Genomic DNA, 12,523 nt, shown 5'->3' on the forward strand with positions numbered 1-12,523 from the left:
TGCAGGCGGCCGATGGGAGCTCATGCCCGGTGACGCCCGAGGGCGCACCTCTGCCGCCACCTGCTGGTGGAAAAGGGGTACTGCAGGCGGCCGAGGGGAGCTCATGCCCGGTGCCGCCCGAGGGAGCCCCTCTGCCGCCACCTGCTGGTGGAAAAGGGGTATTGCAGGCGGCCGAGGGGAGCTCATGCCCGGTGACGCCCGAGGGCGCCCCTCTGCCGCCACCTGCTGGTGGAAAACGGGTACTGCAGGCGGCCGAGGGGAGCTCATGCCCGGTGACGCCCGAAGGCGCCCCTCTGCCGCCACCTGCTGGTGGAAAAGGGGTACTGCAGGCGGCCGAGGGGAGCTCATGCCCGGTGACGCCCGAGGGCGCCCCTCTGCCGCCACCTGCTGGTGGAAAACGGGTACTGCAGGCGGCCGAGGGGAGCTCATGCCCGGTGACGCCCGAGGGCGCCCCTCTGCCGCCACCTGCTGGTGGAAAAGGGGTACTGAAGGCGGCCGAGGGGAGCTCATGCCCGGTGACGCCCGAGGGCGCCCCTCTGCCGCCACCTGCTGGTGGAAAAGGGGTACTGCAGGCGGCCGAGGGGAGCTCATGCCCGGTGACGCCCGAAGGCTCCCTTCTGCCGCCACCTGATGGTGGAAAAGGGGTACTGCAGGCGGCCGAGGGGAGCTCATGCCCGGTGATGCCCGAGGGCGCCCTTCTGCCGCCACCTGCTGGTGGAAAACGAGTACTGCAGGGGGCCGAGGGGAGCTCATGCCTGGTGCCGCCCGAGGGCGCCCCTCTGCCTCCACCTGCTGGTGGAAAAGGGGTACTGCAGGCGGCCGAGGGGAGCTCATGCCCGGTGCCGCCCGAGGGCGCCCCTCTGCCGCCACCTGCTGGTGGAAAAGGGGTACTGCAGGCGGCCGAGGGGAGCTCAGGCCCGGTGCCGCCCGAGGGCGCCCCTCTGCCGCCACCTGCTGGTGGAAAAGGGGTACTGCAGGCGGCCGAGGGGAGCTCATGCCCGGTGCTAACATGTCCCCCCCGCACCTCCCCAGGCATCCTGGCCCTGCAGCTGCCCCCGGGGGGGCTCGACGCCGAGTTCTACAGGTGAGAACCAGTCCCCTCCGCCCCCTAAATGCGCCCCCAGACCCCCCCCCAATTTATTCCCCCCCCCCAGCGCCTGCCTCCACCTGGCCGAGATGCAGTGTCGGGTGCGGGAGGCGCTGGCGGAGCGCGAGCGGCTGCTGCGAACACGGGTAGGACGGGGGGTGGGGCACCAAGTGGGGGGGGGCCATGGGGCTTGGGGGGACCCCAAGGGGGGGGGAACCAAAATGAGGGGGGAACCAAGTGTGCGGGGTGCGGGTTCCGGGGGGACACACTTGCCAGGCGCACCGGGAGGGGGAACCAAAGTGAGGGGGGAACCAAGTGTGCGGGGTTCGGGTTCCGGGGGGACACATTTGCGGGGCGCACCGGGGGGGAACCAAAATGAGGGGGGAACCAAGTGTGCGGGGTTCGGGTTCCGGGGGGACAAATTTGCGGGGCGCACCAGGGGGAACCAAAAGGAGGGGGGAACCAAGTGTGCGGGGTGCGGGTTCTGGGGGGACACTTTTGTGGGGCGCACCGGGGGGAACTAAAATGCGGGGGGAACCAAGTGTGCGGGGTGCGGTTGCCGGGGGGACGCCATGAGGGTTAGGGTTGGGGATGGAGTTTGGGTTCGGGTTAGGTTAGGGTTAGGGTTAGGCCGCCCCCTGCTGGTGGAAAAGGGGTACTGCAGGCGGCCGGGGGGAGCTCATGCCCGGTGACGCCCGAGGGCGCCACTCTGCCGCCACCTGCTGGTGGAAAAGGGGTACTGCAGGCGGCCGAGGGGAGCTCATGCCCGGTGACGCCCGAGGGCGCCCCTCTGCCGCCACCTGCTGGTGGAAAAGGGGTACTGCAGGCGGCCGAGGGGAGCTCATGCCCGGTGACGCCCGAGGGCGCCCCTCTGCCGCCACCTGCTGGTGGAAAAGGGGTACTGCAGGCGGCCGAGGGGAGCTCATGCCCGGTGCCGCCCGAGGGAGCCCCTCTGCCGCCACCTGCTGGTGGAAAAGGGGTACTGCAGGCGGCCGAGGGGAGCTCATGCCCGGTGCCGCCCGAGGGCGCCCCTCTGCCGCCACCTGCTGGTGGAAAAGGGGTACTGCAGGCGGCCGAGGGGAGCTCATGCCTGGTGACGCCCGAGGGCGCCCCTCTGCCGCCACCTGCTGGTGGAAAAGGGGTACTGCAGGCGGCCGAGGGGAGCTCATGCCCGGTGCCGCCCGAGAGCGCCCCTCTGCCGCCACCTGCTGGTGGAAAAGGGGTACTGCAGGCGGCCGAGGGGAGCTCATGCCCGGTGCCGCCCGAGGGCGCCCCTCTGCCGCCACCTGCTGGTGGAAAAGGGGTACTGCAGGCGGCCGAGGGGAGCTCATGCCCGGTGCCGCCCGAGGGAGCCCCTCTGCCGCCACCTGCTGGTGGAAAAGGGGTATTGCAGGCGGCCGAGGGGAGCTCATGCCCGGTGACGCCCGAGGGCGCCCCTCTGCCGCCACCTGCTGGTGGAAAACGGGTACTACAGGCGGCCGAGGGGAGCTCATGCCCGGTGACGCCCGAAGGCGCCCCTCTGCCGCCACCTGCTGGTGGAAAAGGGGTACTGCAGGCGGCCGAGGGGAGCTCATGCCCGGTGCCGCCCGAGGGCGCCCCTCTGCCGCCACCTGCTGGTGGAAAAGGGGTACTGCAGGCGGCCGAGGGGAGCTCATGCCCGGTGACGCCCGAGGGCGCCCCTCTGCCGCCACCTGCTGGTGTTAAAGGGGTACTGAAGGCGGCCGAGGGGAGCTCATGCCCGGTGACGCCCGAGGGCGCCCCTCTGCCGCCACCTGCTGGTGGAAAAGGGGTACTGCAGGCGGCCGAGGGGAGCTCATGCCCGGTGACGCCCGAAGGCTCCCCTCTGCCGCCACCTGCTGGTGGAAAAGGGGTACTGCAGGCGGCCGAGGGGAGCTCATGCCCGGTGCCGCCCGAGGGAGCCCCTCTGCCGCCACCTGCTGGTGGAAAAGGGGTACTGCAGGCGGCCGAGGGGAGCTCAGGCCCGGTGCCGCCCGAGGGCGCCCCTCTGCCGCCACCTGCTGGTGGAAAAGGGGTACTGCAGGCGGCCGAGGGGAGCTCATGCCCGGTGACGCCCGAGGGCGCCCCTCTGACCCCACCTGCTGGCGGAAAAGGGGTACTGCAGGCGGCCGAGGGGAGCTCATGCCCGGTGCCGCCCGAGGGAGCCCCTCTGCCGCCACCTGCTGGTGGAAAAGGGGTACTGCAGGCGGCCGAGGGGAGCTCATGCCTGGTGACGCCCGAGGGCGCCCCTCTGCCGCCACCTGCTGGTTGAAAAGGGGTACTGCAGGCGGCCGAGGGGAGCTCAGGCCCGGTGACGCCCGAGGGCGCCCCTCTGCCCCCACCTGCTGGTGGAAAAGGGGTACTGCAGGCGGCCGAGGGGAGCTCATGCCCGGTGACGCCCGAGGGCGCCCCTCTGCCGCCACCTGCTGGTGGAAAAGGGGTACTGCAGGCGGCCGAGGGGAGCTCATGCCCGGTGACGCCCGAGGGCGCCCCTCTGCCGCCACCTGCTGGTGGAAAAGGGGTACTGCAGGCGGCCGAGGGGAGCTCATGCCCGGTGCCGCCCGAGGGCGCCCCTCTGCCGCCACCTGCTGGTGGAAAAGGGGTACTGCAGGCGGCCGAGGGGAGCTCATGCCCGGTGACGCCCGAAGGCTCCCCTCTGCCGCCACCTGCTGGTGGAAAAGGGGTACTGCAGGCGGCCGAGGGGAGCTCATGCCCGGTGCCGCCCGAGGGAGCCCCTCTGCCGCCACCTGCTTGTGGAAAAGGGGTACTGCAGGCGGCCGAGGGGAGCTCAGGCCCGGTGACGCCCGAGGGCGCCCCTCTGCCGCCACCTGCTGGTGGAAAAGGGGTACTGCAGGCGGCCGAGGGGAGCTCATGCCCGGAGACGCCCGAGGGCGCCCCTCTGCCCCCACCTGCTGGCGGAAAAGGGGTACTGCAGGCGGCCGAGGGGAGCTCATGCCCGGTGCCGCCCGAGGGAGCCCCTCTGCCGCCACCTGCTGGTGGAAAAGGGGTACTGCAGGCGGCCGAGGGGAGCTCATGCCCGGTGACGCCCGAGGGCGCCCCTCTGCCGCCACCTGCTGGTGGAAAAGGGGTACTGCAGGCGGCCGAGGGGAGCTCATGCCCGGTGACGCCCGAAGGCGCCCCTCTGCCGCCACCTGCTGGTGGAAAAGGGGTACTGCAGGCGGCCGAGGGGAGCTCATGCCCGGTGCCGCCCGAGGGCGCCCCTCTGCCGCCACCTGCTGGTGGAAAAGGGGTACTGCAGGCGGCCGAGGGGAGCTCATGCCCGGTGACGCCCGAGGGCGCCCCTCTGCCGCCACCTGCTGGTGGAAAAGGGGTACTGCAGGCGGCCGAGGGGAGCTCATGCCCGGTGACGCCCGAGGGCGCCCCTCTGCCGCCACCTGCTGGTAAAAAAGGGGTACTGCAGGCGGCCGAGGGGAGCTCATGCCCGGTGACGCCCGAAGGCTCCCCTCTGCCGCCACCTGCTGGTGGAAAAGGGGTACTGCAGGCGGCCGAGGGGAGCTCATGCCCGGTGATGCCCGAGGGCGCCCTTCTGCCGCCACCTGCTGGTGGAAAACGAGTACTGCAGGGGGCCGAGGGGAGCTCATGCCCGGTGCCGCCCGAGGGCGCCCCTCTGCCGCCACCTGCTGGTGGAAAAGGGGTACTGCAGGCGGCCGAGGGGAGCTCATGCCCGGTGACGCCCGAGGGCGCCCCTCTGCCCCGACCTGCTGGCGGAAAAGGGGTACTGCAGGCGGCCGAGGGGAGCTCATGCCCGGTGCCGCCCGAGGGAGCCCCTCTGCCGCCACCTGCTGGTGGAAAAGGGGTACTGCAGGCGGCCGAGGGGAGCTCAGGCCCGGTGACGCCCGAGGGCGCCCCTCTGCCCCCACCTGCTGGTGGAAAAGGGGTACTGCAGGCGGCCGAGGGGAGCTCATGCCCGGTGACGCCCGAGGGCGCCCCTCTGCCGCCACCTGCTGGTGGAAAAGGGGTACTGAAGGCGGCCGAGGGGAGCTCATGCCCGGTGACGCCCGAGGGCGCCCCTCTGCCGCCACCTGCTGGTGGAAAAGGGGTACTGCAGGCGGCCGAGGGGAGCTCATGCCCGGTGCCGCCCGAGGGCGCCCCTCTGCCGCCACCTGCTGGTGGAAAAGGGGTACTGCAGGCGGCCGAGGGGAGCTCATGCCCGGTGACGCCCGAAGGCTCCCCTCTGCCGCCACCTGCTGGTGGAAAAGGGGTACTGCAGGCGGCCGAGGGGAGCTCATGCCCGGTGCCGCCCGAGGGAGCCCCTCTGCCGCCACCTGCTTGTGGAAAAGGGGTACTGCAGGCGGCCGAGGGGAGCTCAGGCCCGGTGACGCCCGAGGGCGCCCCTCTGCCGCCACCTGCTGGTGGAAAAGGGGTACTGCAGGCGGCCGAGGGGAGCTCATGCCCGGTGACGCCCGAGGGCGCCCCTCTGCCCCCACCTGCTGGCGGAAAAGGGGTACTGCAGGCGGCCGAGGGGAGCTCATGCCCGGTGACGCCCGTGGGAGCCCCTCTGCCGCCACCTGCTGGTGGAAAAGGGGAACTGCAGGCGGCCGAGGGGAGCTCATGCCCGGTGCTAACATGTCCCCCCCGCACCCCCCCAGGCATCCTGGCCCTGCAGCTGCCCCCGGGGGGGCTCGACGCCGAGTTCTACAGGTGAGAACCAGTCCCCTCCGCCCCCTAAATGCGCCCCCAGACCCCCCCCCAATTTATTCCCCCCCCCCAGCGCCTGCCTCCACCTGGCCGAGATGCAGTGTCGGGTGCGGGAGGCGCTGGCGGAGCGCGAGCGGCTGCTGCGGGCACGGGTAGGACGGGGGGTGGGGCACCAAGGGGGGGGGGGCCATGGGGCTTGGGGGGACCCCAAGGGGGGGGGAACCAAAATGAGGGGGGAACCAAGTGTGCGGGGTGCGGGTTCCGGGGGGACACACTTGCCAGGCGCACCGGGGGGGGGAACCAAAGTGAGGGGGGAACCAAGTGTGCGGGGTTCGGGTTCCGGGGGGACACATCTGCGGGGCGCACCGGGGGGGGAACCAAAATGAGGGGGGAACCAAGTGTGCGGGGTTCGGGTTCCGGGGGGACAAATTTGCGGGGCGCACCAGGGGGAACCAAAAGGAGGGGGGAACCAAGTGTGCGGGATGCGGGTTCTGGGGGGACACTTTTGTGGGGCGCACCGGGGGGAACTAAAATGAGGGGGGAACCAAGTGTGCGGGGTGCGGTTGCCGGGGGGACGCCATGAGGGTTAGGGTTGGGGTTGGAGTTGGGGTTCGGGTTAGGTTAGGGTTAGGGTTAGGCCGCCCCCTGCTGGTGGAAAAGGGGTACTGCAGGCGGCCGGGGGGAGCTCATGCCCGGTGACGCCCGAGGGCGCCCCTCTGCCGCCACCTGCTGGTGGAAAAGGGGTACTGCAGGCGGCCGAGGGGAGCTCATGCCCGGTGCCGCCCGAGGGCGCCCCTCAGCCGCCACCTGCTGGTGGAAAAGGGGTACTGCAGGCGGCCGAGGGGAGCTCATGCCCGGTGACGCCCGAGGGAGCCCCTCTGCCGCCACCTGCTGGTGGAAAAGGGGTACTGCAGGCGGCCGAGGGGAGCTCATGCCCGGTGACGCCCGAGGGCGCCCCTCTGCCTCCACCTGCTGGTGGAAAAGGGGTACTGCAGGCGGCCGAGGGGAGCTCATGCCCGGTGACGCCCGAGGGCGCCCCTCTGCCGCCACCTGCTGGTGGAAAAGGGGTACTGCAGGCGGCCGAGGGGAGCTCATGCCCGGTGACGCCCGAGGGCGCCCCTCTGCCGCCACCTGCTGGTGGAAAAGGGGTACTGAAGGCGGCCGAGGGGAGCTCATGCCATGCCCGGTGACGCCCGAGGGCGCCCCTCTGCCGCCACCTGCTGGTGGAAAAGGGGTACTGCAGGCGGCCGAGGGGAGCTCATGCCCGGTGACGCCCGAAGGCTCCCCTCTGCCGCCACCTGCTGGTGGAAAAGGGGTACTGCAGGCGGCCGAGGGGAGCTCATGCCCGGTGATGCCCGAGGGCGCCCTTCTGCCGCCACCTGCTGGTGGAAAACGAGTACTGCAGGGGGCCGAGGGGAGCTCATGCCCGGTGCCGCCCGAGGGCGCCCCTCTGCCTCCACCTGCTGGTGGAAAAGGGGTACTGCAGGCGGCCGAGGGGAGCTCATGCCCGGTGACGCCCGAGGGCGCCCCTCTGCCGCCACCTGCTGGTGGAAAAGGGGTACTGCAGGCGGCCGAGGGGAGCTCATGCCCGGTGACGCCCGAGGGCGCCCCTCTGCCCCCACCTGCTGGCGGAAAAGGGGTACTGCAGGCGGCCGAGGGGAGCTCATGCCCGGTGACGCCCGAGGGAGCCCCTCTGCCGCCACCTGCTGGTGGAAAAGGGGTACTGCAGGCGGCCGAGGGGAGCTCATGCCCGGTGCCGCCCGAGGGAGCCCCTCTGCCGCCACCTGCTGGTGGAAAAGGGGTATTGCAGGCGGCCGAGGGGAGCTCATGCCCGGTGACGCCCGAGGGCGCCCCTCTGCCGCCACCTGCTGGTGGAAAAGGGGTACTGCAGGCGGCCGAGGGGAGCTCATGCCCGGTGACGCCCGAAGGCGCCCCTCTGCCGCCACCTGCTGGTGGAAAAGGGGTACTGCAGGCGGCCGAGGGGAGCTCATGCCCGGTGACGCCCGAGGGCGCCCCTCTGCCGCCACCTGCTGGTGGAAAAGGGGTACTGCAGGCGGCCGAGGGGAGCTCATGCCCGGTGACGCCCGAGGGCGCCCCTCTGCCGCCACCTGCTGGTGGAAAAGGGGTACTGCAGGCGGCCGAGGGGAGCTCATGCCCGGTGACGCCCGAGGGCGCCCCTCTGCCGCCACCTGCTGGTGGAAAAGGGGTACTGCAGGCGGCCGAGGGGAGCTCATGCCCGGTGACGCCCGAAGGCTCCCCTCTGCCGCCACCTGCTGTTGGAAAAGGGGTACTGCAGGCGGCCGAGGGGAGCTCATGCCCGGTGATGCCCGAGGGCGCCCTTCTGCCGCCACCTGCTGGTGGAAAACGAGTACTGCAGGGGGCCGAGGGGAGCTCATGCCCGGTGCCGCCCGAGGGCGCCCCTCTGCCTCCACCTGCTGGTGGAAAAGGGGTACTGCAGGCGGCCGAGGGGAGCTCATGCCCGGTGCCGCCCGAGGGCGCCCCTCTGCTGCCACCTGCTGGTGGAAAACGGGTACTGCAGGCGGCCGAGGGGAGCTCATGCCCGGTGACTCCCGAGGGCGCCCCTCTGCCGCCACCTGCTGGTGGAAAACGGGTACTGCAGGCGGCCGAGGGGAGCTCATGCCCGGTGACGCCCGAGGGCGCCCCTCTGCCCCCACCTGCTGGTGGAAAAGGGGTACTGCAGGTGGCCCAGGGGAGCTCATGCCCGGTGACGCCCGAGGGCGCCCCTCTGCCGCCACCTGCTGGTGGAAAAGGGGTACTGCAGGCGGCCGAGGGGAGCTCATGCCCGGTGCTAACATGTCCCCCCCGCACCCCCCCAGGCATCCTGGCCCTGCAGCTGCCCCGGGGGGGCTCGACGCCGAGTTCTACAGGTGAGAACCAGTCCCCTCCGCCCCCTAAATGCGCCCCCAAACCCCCCCCAATTTATTCCCCCCCCCAGCGCCTGCCTCCACCTGGCCGATATGCAGTGTCGGGTGCGGGAGGCGCTGGCGGAGCGCGAGCGGCTGCTGCGGGCACGGGTAGGACGGGGGGTGGGGCACCAAGGGGGGGGGGGCCATGGGCTTGGGGGGACCCCAAGGGGGGGGGAACCAAAATGAGGGGGGAACCAAGTGTGCGGGGTGCGGGTTCCGGGGGGACACACTTGCCAGGCGCACCGGGGGGGGAACCAAAGTGAGGGGGGAACCAAGTGTGCGGGGTTCGGGTTCCGGGGGGACACATTTGCGGGGCGCACCGGGGGGGGAACCAAAATGAGGGGGGTACCAAGTGTGCGGGGTTCGGGTTCCGGGGGAGAAATTTGCGGGGCGCACCAGGGGGAACCAAAAGGAGGGGGGAACCAAGTGTGCGGGGTGCGGGTTCTGGGGGGACACTTTTGTGGGGCGCACCGGGGGGAACTAAAATGAGGGGGAACCAAGTGTGCGGGGTGCGGTTGCCGGGGGGACGCCATGAGGGTTAGGGTTGGGGTTGGAGTTGGGGTTCGGGTTAGGTTAGGGTTAGGGTTAGGCCGCCCCCTGCTGGTGGAAAAGGGGTACTGCAGGCGGCCGAGGGGAGCTCATGCCCGGTGACGCCCGAGGGCGCCCCTCTGCCGCCACCTGCTGGTGGAAAAGGGGTACTGCAGGCGGCCGAGGGGAGCTCATGCCCGGTGACGCCCGAGGGCGCCCCTCTGCCGCCACCTGCTGGTGGAAAAGGGGTACTGCAGGCGGCCGAGGGGAGCTCATGCCCGGTGCCGCCCGAGGGCGCCCCTCTGCCGCCACCTGCTGGTGGAAAAGGGGTACTGCAGGCGGCCGAGGGGAGCTCATGCCCGGTGCCGCCCGAGGGCGCCCCTCTGCCGCCACCTGCTGGTGGAAAAGGGGTACAGCAGGCGGCCGAGGGGAGCTCATGCCCGGTGACGCCCGAGGGCGCACCTCTGCCGCCACCTGCTGGTGGAAAAGGGGTACTGCAGGCGGCCGATGGGAGCTCATGCCCGGTGACGCCCGAGGGCGCACCTCTGCCGCCACCTGCTGGTGGAAAAGGGGTACTGCAGGCGGCCGAGGGGAGCTCATGCCCGGTGACGCCCGAAGGCGCCCCTCTGCCGCCACCTGCTGGTGGAAAAGGGGTACTGCAGGCGGCCGAGGGGAGCTCATGCCCGGTGACGCCCGAGGGCGCCCCTCTGCCGCCACCTGCTGGTGGAAAACGGGTACTGCAGGCGGCCGAGGGGAGCTCATGCCCGGTGACGCCCGAGGGCGCCCCTCTGCCGCCACCTGCTGGTGGAAAAGGGGTACTGAAGGCGGCCGAGGGGAGCTCATGCCCGGTGACGCCCGAGGGCGCCCCTCTGCCGCCACCTGCTGGTGGAAAAGGGGTACTGCAGGCGGCCGAGGGGAGCTCATGCCCGGTGACGCCCGAAGGCTCCCTTCTGCCGCCACCTGATGGTGGAAAAGGGGTACTGCAGGCGGCCGAGGGGAGCTCATGCCCGGTGATGCCCGAGGGCGCCCTTCTGCCGCCACCTGCTGGTGGAAAACGAGTACTGCAGGGGGCCGAGGGGAGCTCATGCCCGGTGCCGCCCGAGGGCGCCCCTCTGCCTCCACCTGCTGGTGGAAAAGGGGTACTGCAGGCGGCCGAGGGGAGCTCATGCCCGGTGCCGCCCGAGGGCGCCCCTCTGCCGCCACCTGCTGGTGGAAAAGGGGTACTGCAGGCGGCCGAGGGGAGCTCAGGCCCGGTGCCGCCCGAGGGCGCCCCTCTGCCGCCACCTGCTGGTGGAAAAGGGGTACTGCAGGCGGCCGAGGGGAGCTCATGCCCGGTGCTAACATGTCCCCCCCGCACCTCCCCAGGCATCCTGGCCCTGCAGCTGCCCCCGGGGGGGCTCGACGCCGAGTTCTACAGGTGAGAACCAGTCCCCTCCGCCCCCTAAATGCGCCCCCAGACCCCCCCCCAATTTATTCCCCCCCCCCAGCGCCTGCCTCCACCTGGCCGAGATGCAGTGTCGGGTGCGGGAGGCGCTGGCGGAGCGCGAGCGGCTGCTGCGAACACGGGTAGGACGGGGGGTGGGGCACCAAGTGGGGGGGGGCCATGGGGCTTGGGGGGACCCCAAGGGGGGGGGAACCAAAATGAGGGGGGAACCAAGTGTGCGGGGTGCGGGTTCCGGGGGGACACACTTGCCAGGCGCACCGGGAGGGGGAACCAAAGTGAGGGGGGAACCAAGTGTGCGGGGTTCGGGTTCCGGGGGACACATTTGCGGGGCGCACCGGGGGGGAACCAAAATGAGGGGGGAACCAAGTGTGCGGGGTTCGGGTTCCGGGGGGACAAATTTGCGGGGCGCACCAGGGGGAACCAAAAGGAGGGGGGAACCAAGTGTGCGGGGTGCGGGTTCTGGGGGGACACTTTTGTGGGGCGCACCGGGGGGAACTAAAATGCGGGGGGAACCAAGTGTGCGGGGTGCGGTTGCCGGGGGGACGCCATGAGGGTTAGGGTTGGGGATGGAGTTTGGGTTCGGGTTAGGTTAGGGTTAGGGTTAGGCCGCCCCCTGCTGGTGGAAAAGGGGTACTGCAGGCGGCCGGGGGGAGCTCATGCCCGGTGACGCCCGAGGGCGCCCCTCTGCCGCCACCTGCTGGTGGAAAAGGGGTACTGCAGGCGGCCGAGGGGAGCTCATGCCCGGTGCCGCCCGAGGGCGCCCCTCAGCCGCCACCTGCTGGTGGAAAAGGGGTACTGCAGGCGGCCGAGGGGAGCTCATGCCCGGTGACGCCCGAGGGAGCCCCTCTGCCGCCACCTGCTGGTGGAAAAGGGGTACTGCAGGCGGCCGAGGGGAGCTCATGCCCGGTGACGCCCGAGGGCGCCCCTCTGCCTCCACCTGCTGGTGGAAAAGGGGTACTGCAGGCGGCCGAGGGGAGCTCATGCCCGGTGACGCCCGAGGGCGCCCCTCTGCCGCCACCTGCTGGTGGAAAAGGGGTACTGCAGGCGGCCGAGGGGAGCTCATGCCGGTGACGCCCGAGGGCGCCCCTCTGCCGCCACCTGCTGGTGGAAAAGGGGTACTGAAGGCGGCCGAGGGGAGCTCATGCCCGGTGACGCCCGAGGGCGCCCCTCTGCCGCCACCTGCTGGTGGAAAAGGGGTACTGCAGGCGGCCGAGGGGAGCTCATGCCCGGTGACGCCCGAAGGCTCCCCTCTGCCGCCACCTGCTGGTGGAAAAGGGGTACTGCAGGCGGCCGAGGGGAGCTCATGCCCGGTGATGCCCGAGGGCGCCCTTCTGCCGCCACCTGCTGGTGGAAAACGAGTACTGCAGGGGGCCGAGGGGAGCTCATGCCCGGTGCCGCCCGAGGGCGCCCCTCTGCCTCCACCTGCTGGTGGAAAAGGGGGTACTGCAGGCGGCCGAGGGGAGCTCATGCCCGGTGACGCCCGAGGGCGCCCCTCTGCCGCCACCTGCTGGTGGAAAAGGGGTACTGCAGGCGGCCGAGGGGAGCTCATGCCCGGTGACGCCCGAGGGCGCCCCTCTGCCCCCACCTGCTGGCGGAAAAGGGGTACTGCAGGCGGCCGAGGGGAGCTCATGCCGGTGACGCCCGAGGGAGCCCCTCTGCCGCCACCTGCTGGTGGAAAAGGGGTACTGCAGGCGGCCGAGGGGAGCTCATGCCCGGTGCCGCCCGAGGGAGCCCCTCTGCCGCCACCTGCTGGTGGAAAAGGGGTATTGCAGGCGGCCGAGGGGAGCTCATGCCCGGTGACGCCCGAGGGCGCCCCTCTGCCGCCACCTGCTGGTGGAAAAGGGGGTACTGCAGGCGGCCGAGGGGAGCTCATGCCCGGTG

At 71.4% G+C, this 12,523-nt stretch overlaps 1 long non-coding RNA gene across 1 annotated transcript in view; it reads left to right on the forward strand.

Moving 5' to 3' along the window:
* The window catches only part of LOC137865492 (uncharacterized), a 136,445-nt gene that overhangs the window by 33,945 nt on the left and 89,977 nt on the right, over nucleotides 1-12,523 (forward strand). The window lies entirely within an intron of this gene.

The sequence above is a fragment of the Anas acuta genome, chromosome 16 (genome assembly GCF_963932015.1).
Source record: "Anas acuta chromosome 16, bAnaAcu1.1, whole genome shotgun sequence".
Taxonomy (NCBI): domain Eukaryota; kingdom Metazoa; phylum Chordata; class Aves; order Anseriformes; family Anatidae; genus Anas; species Anas acuta.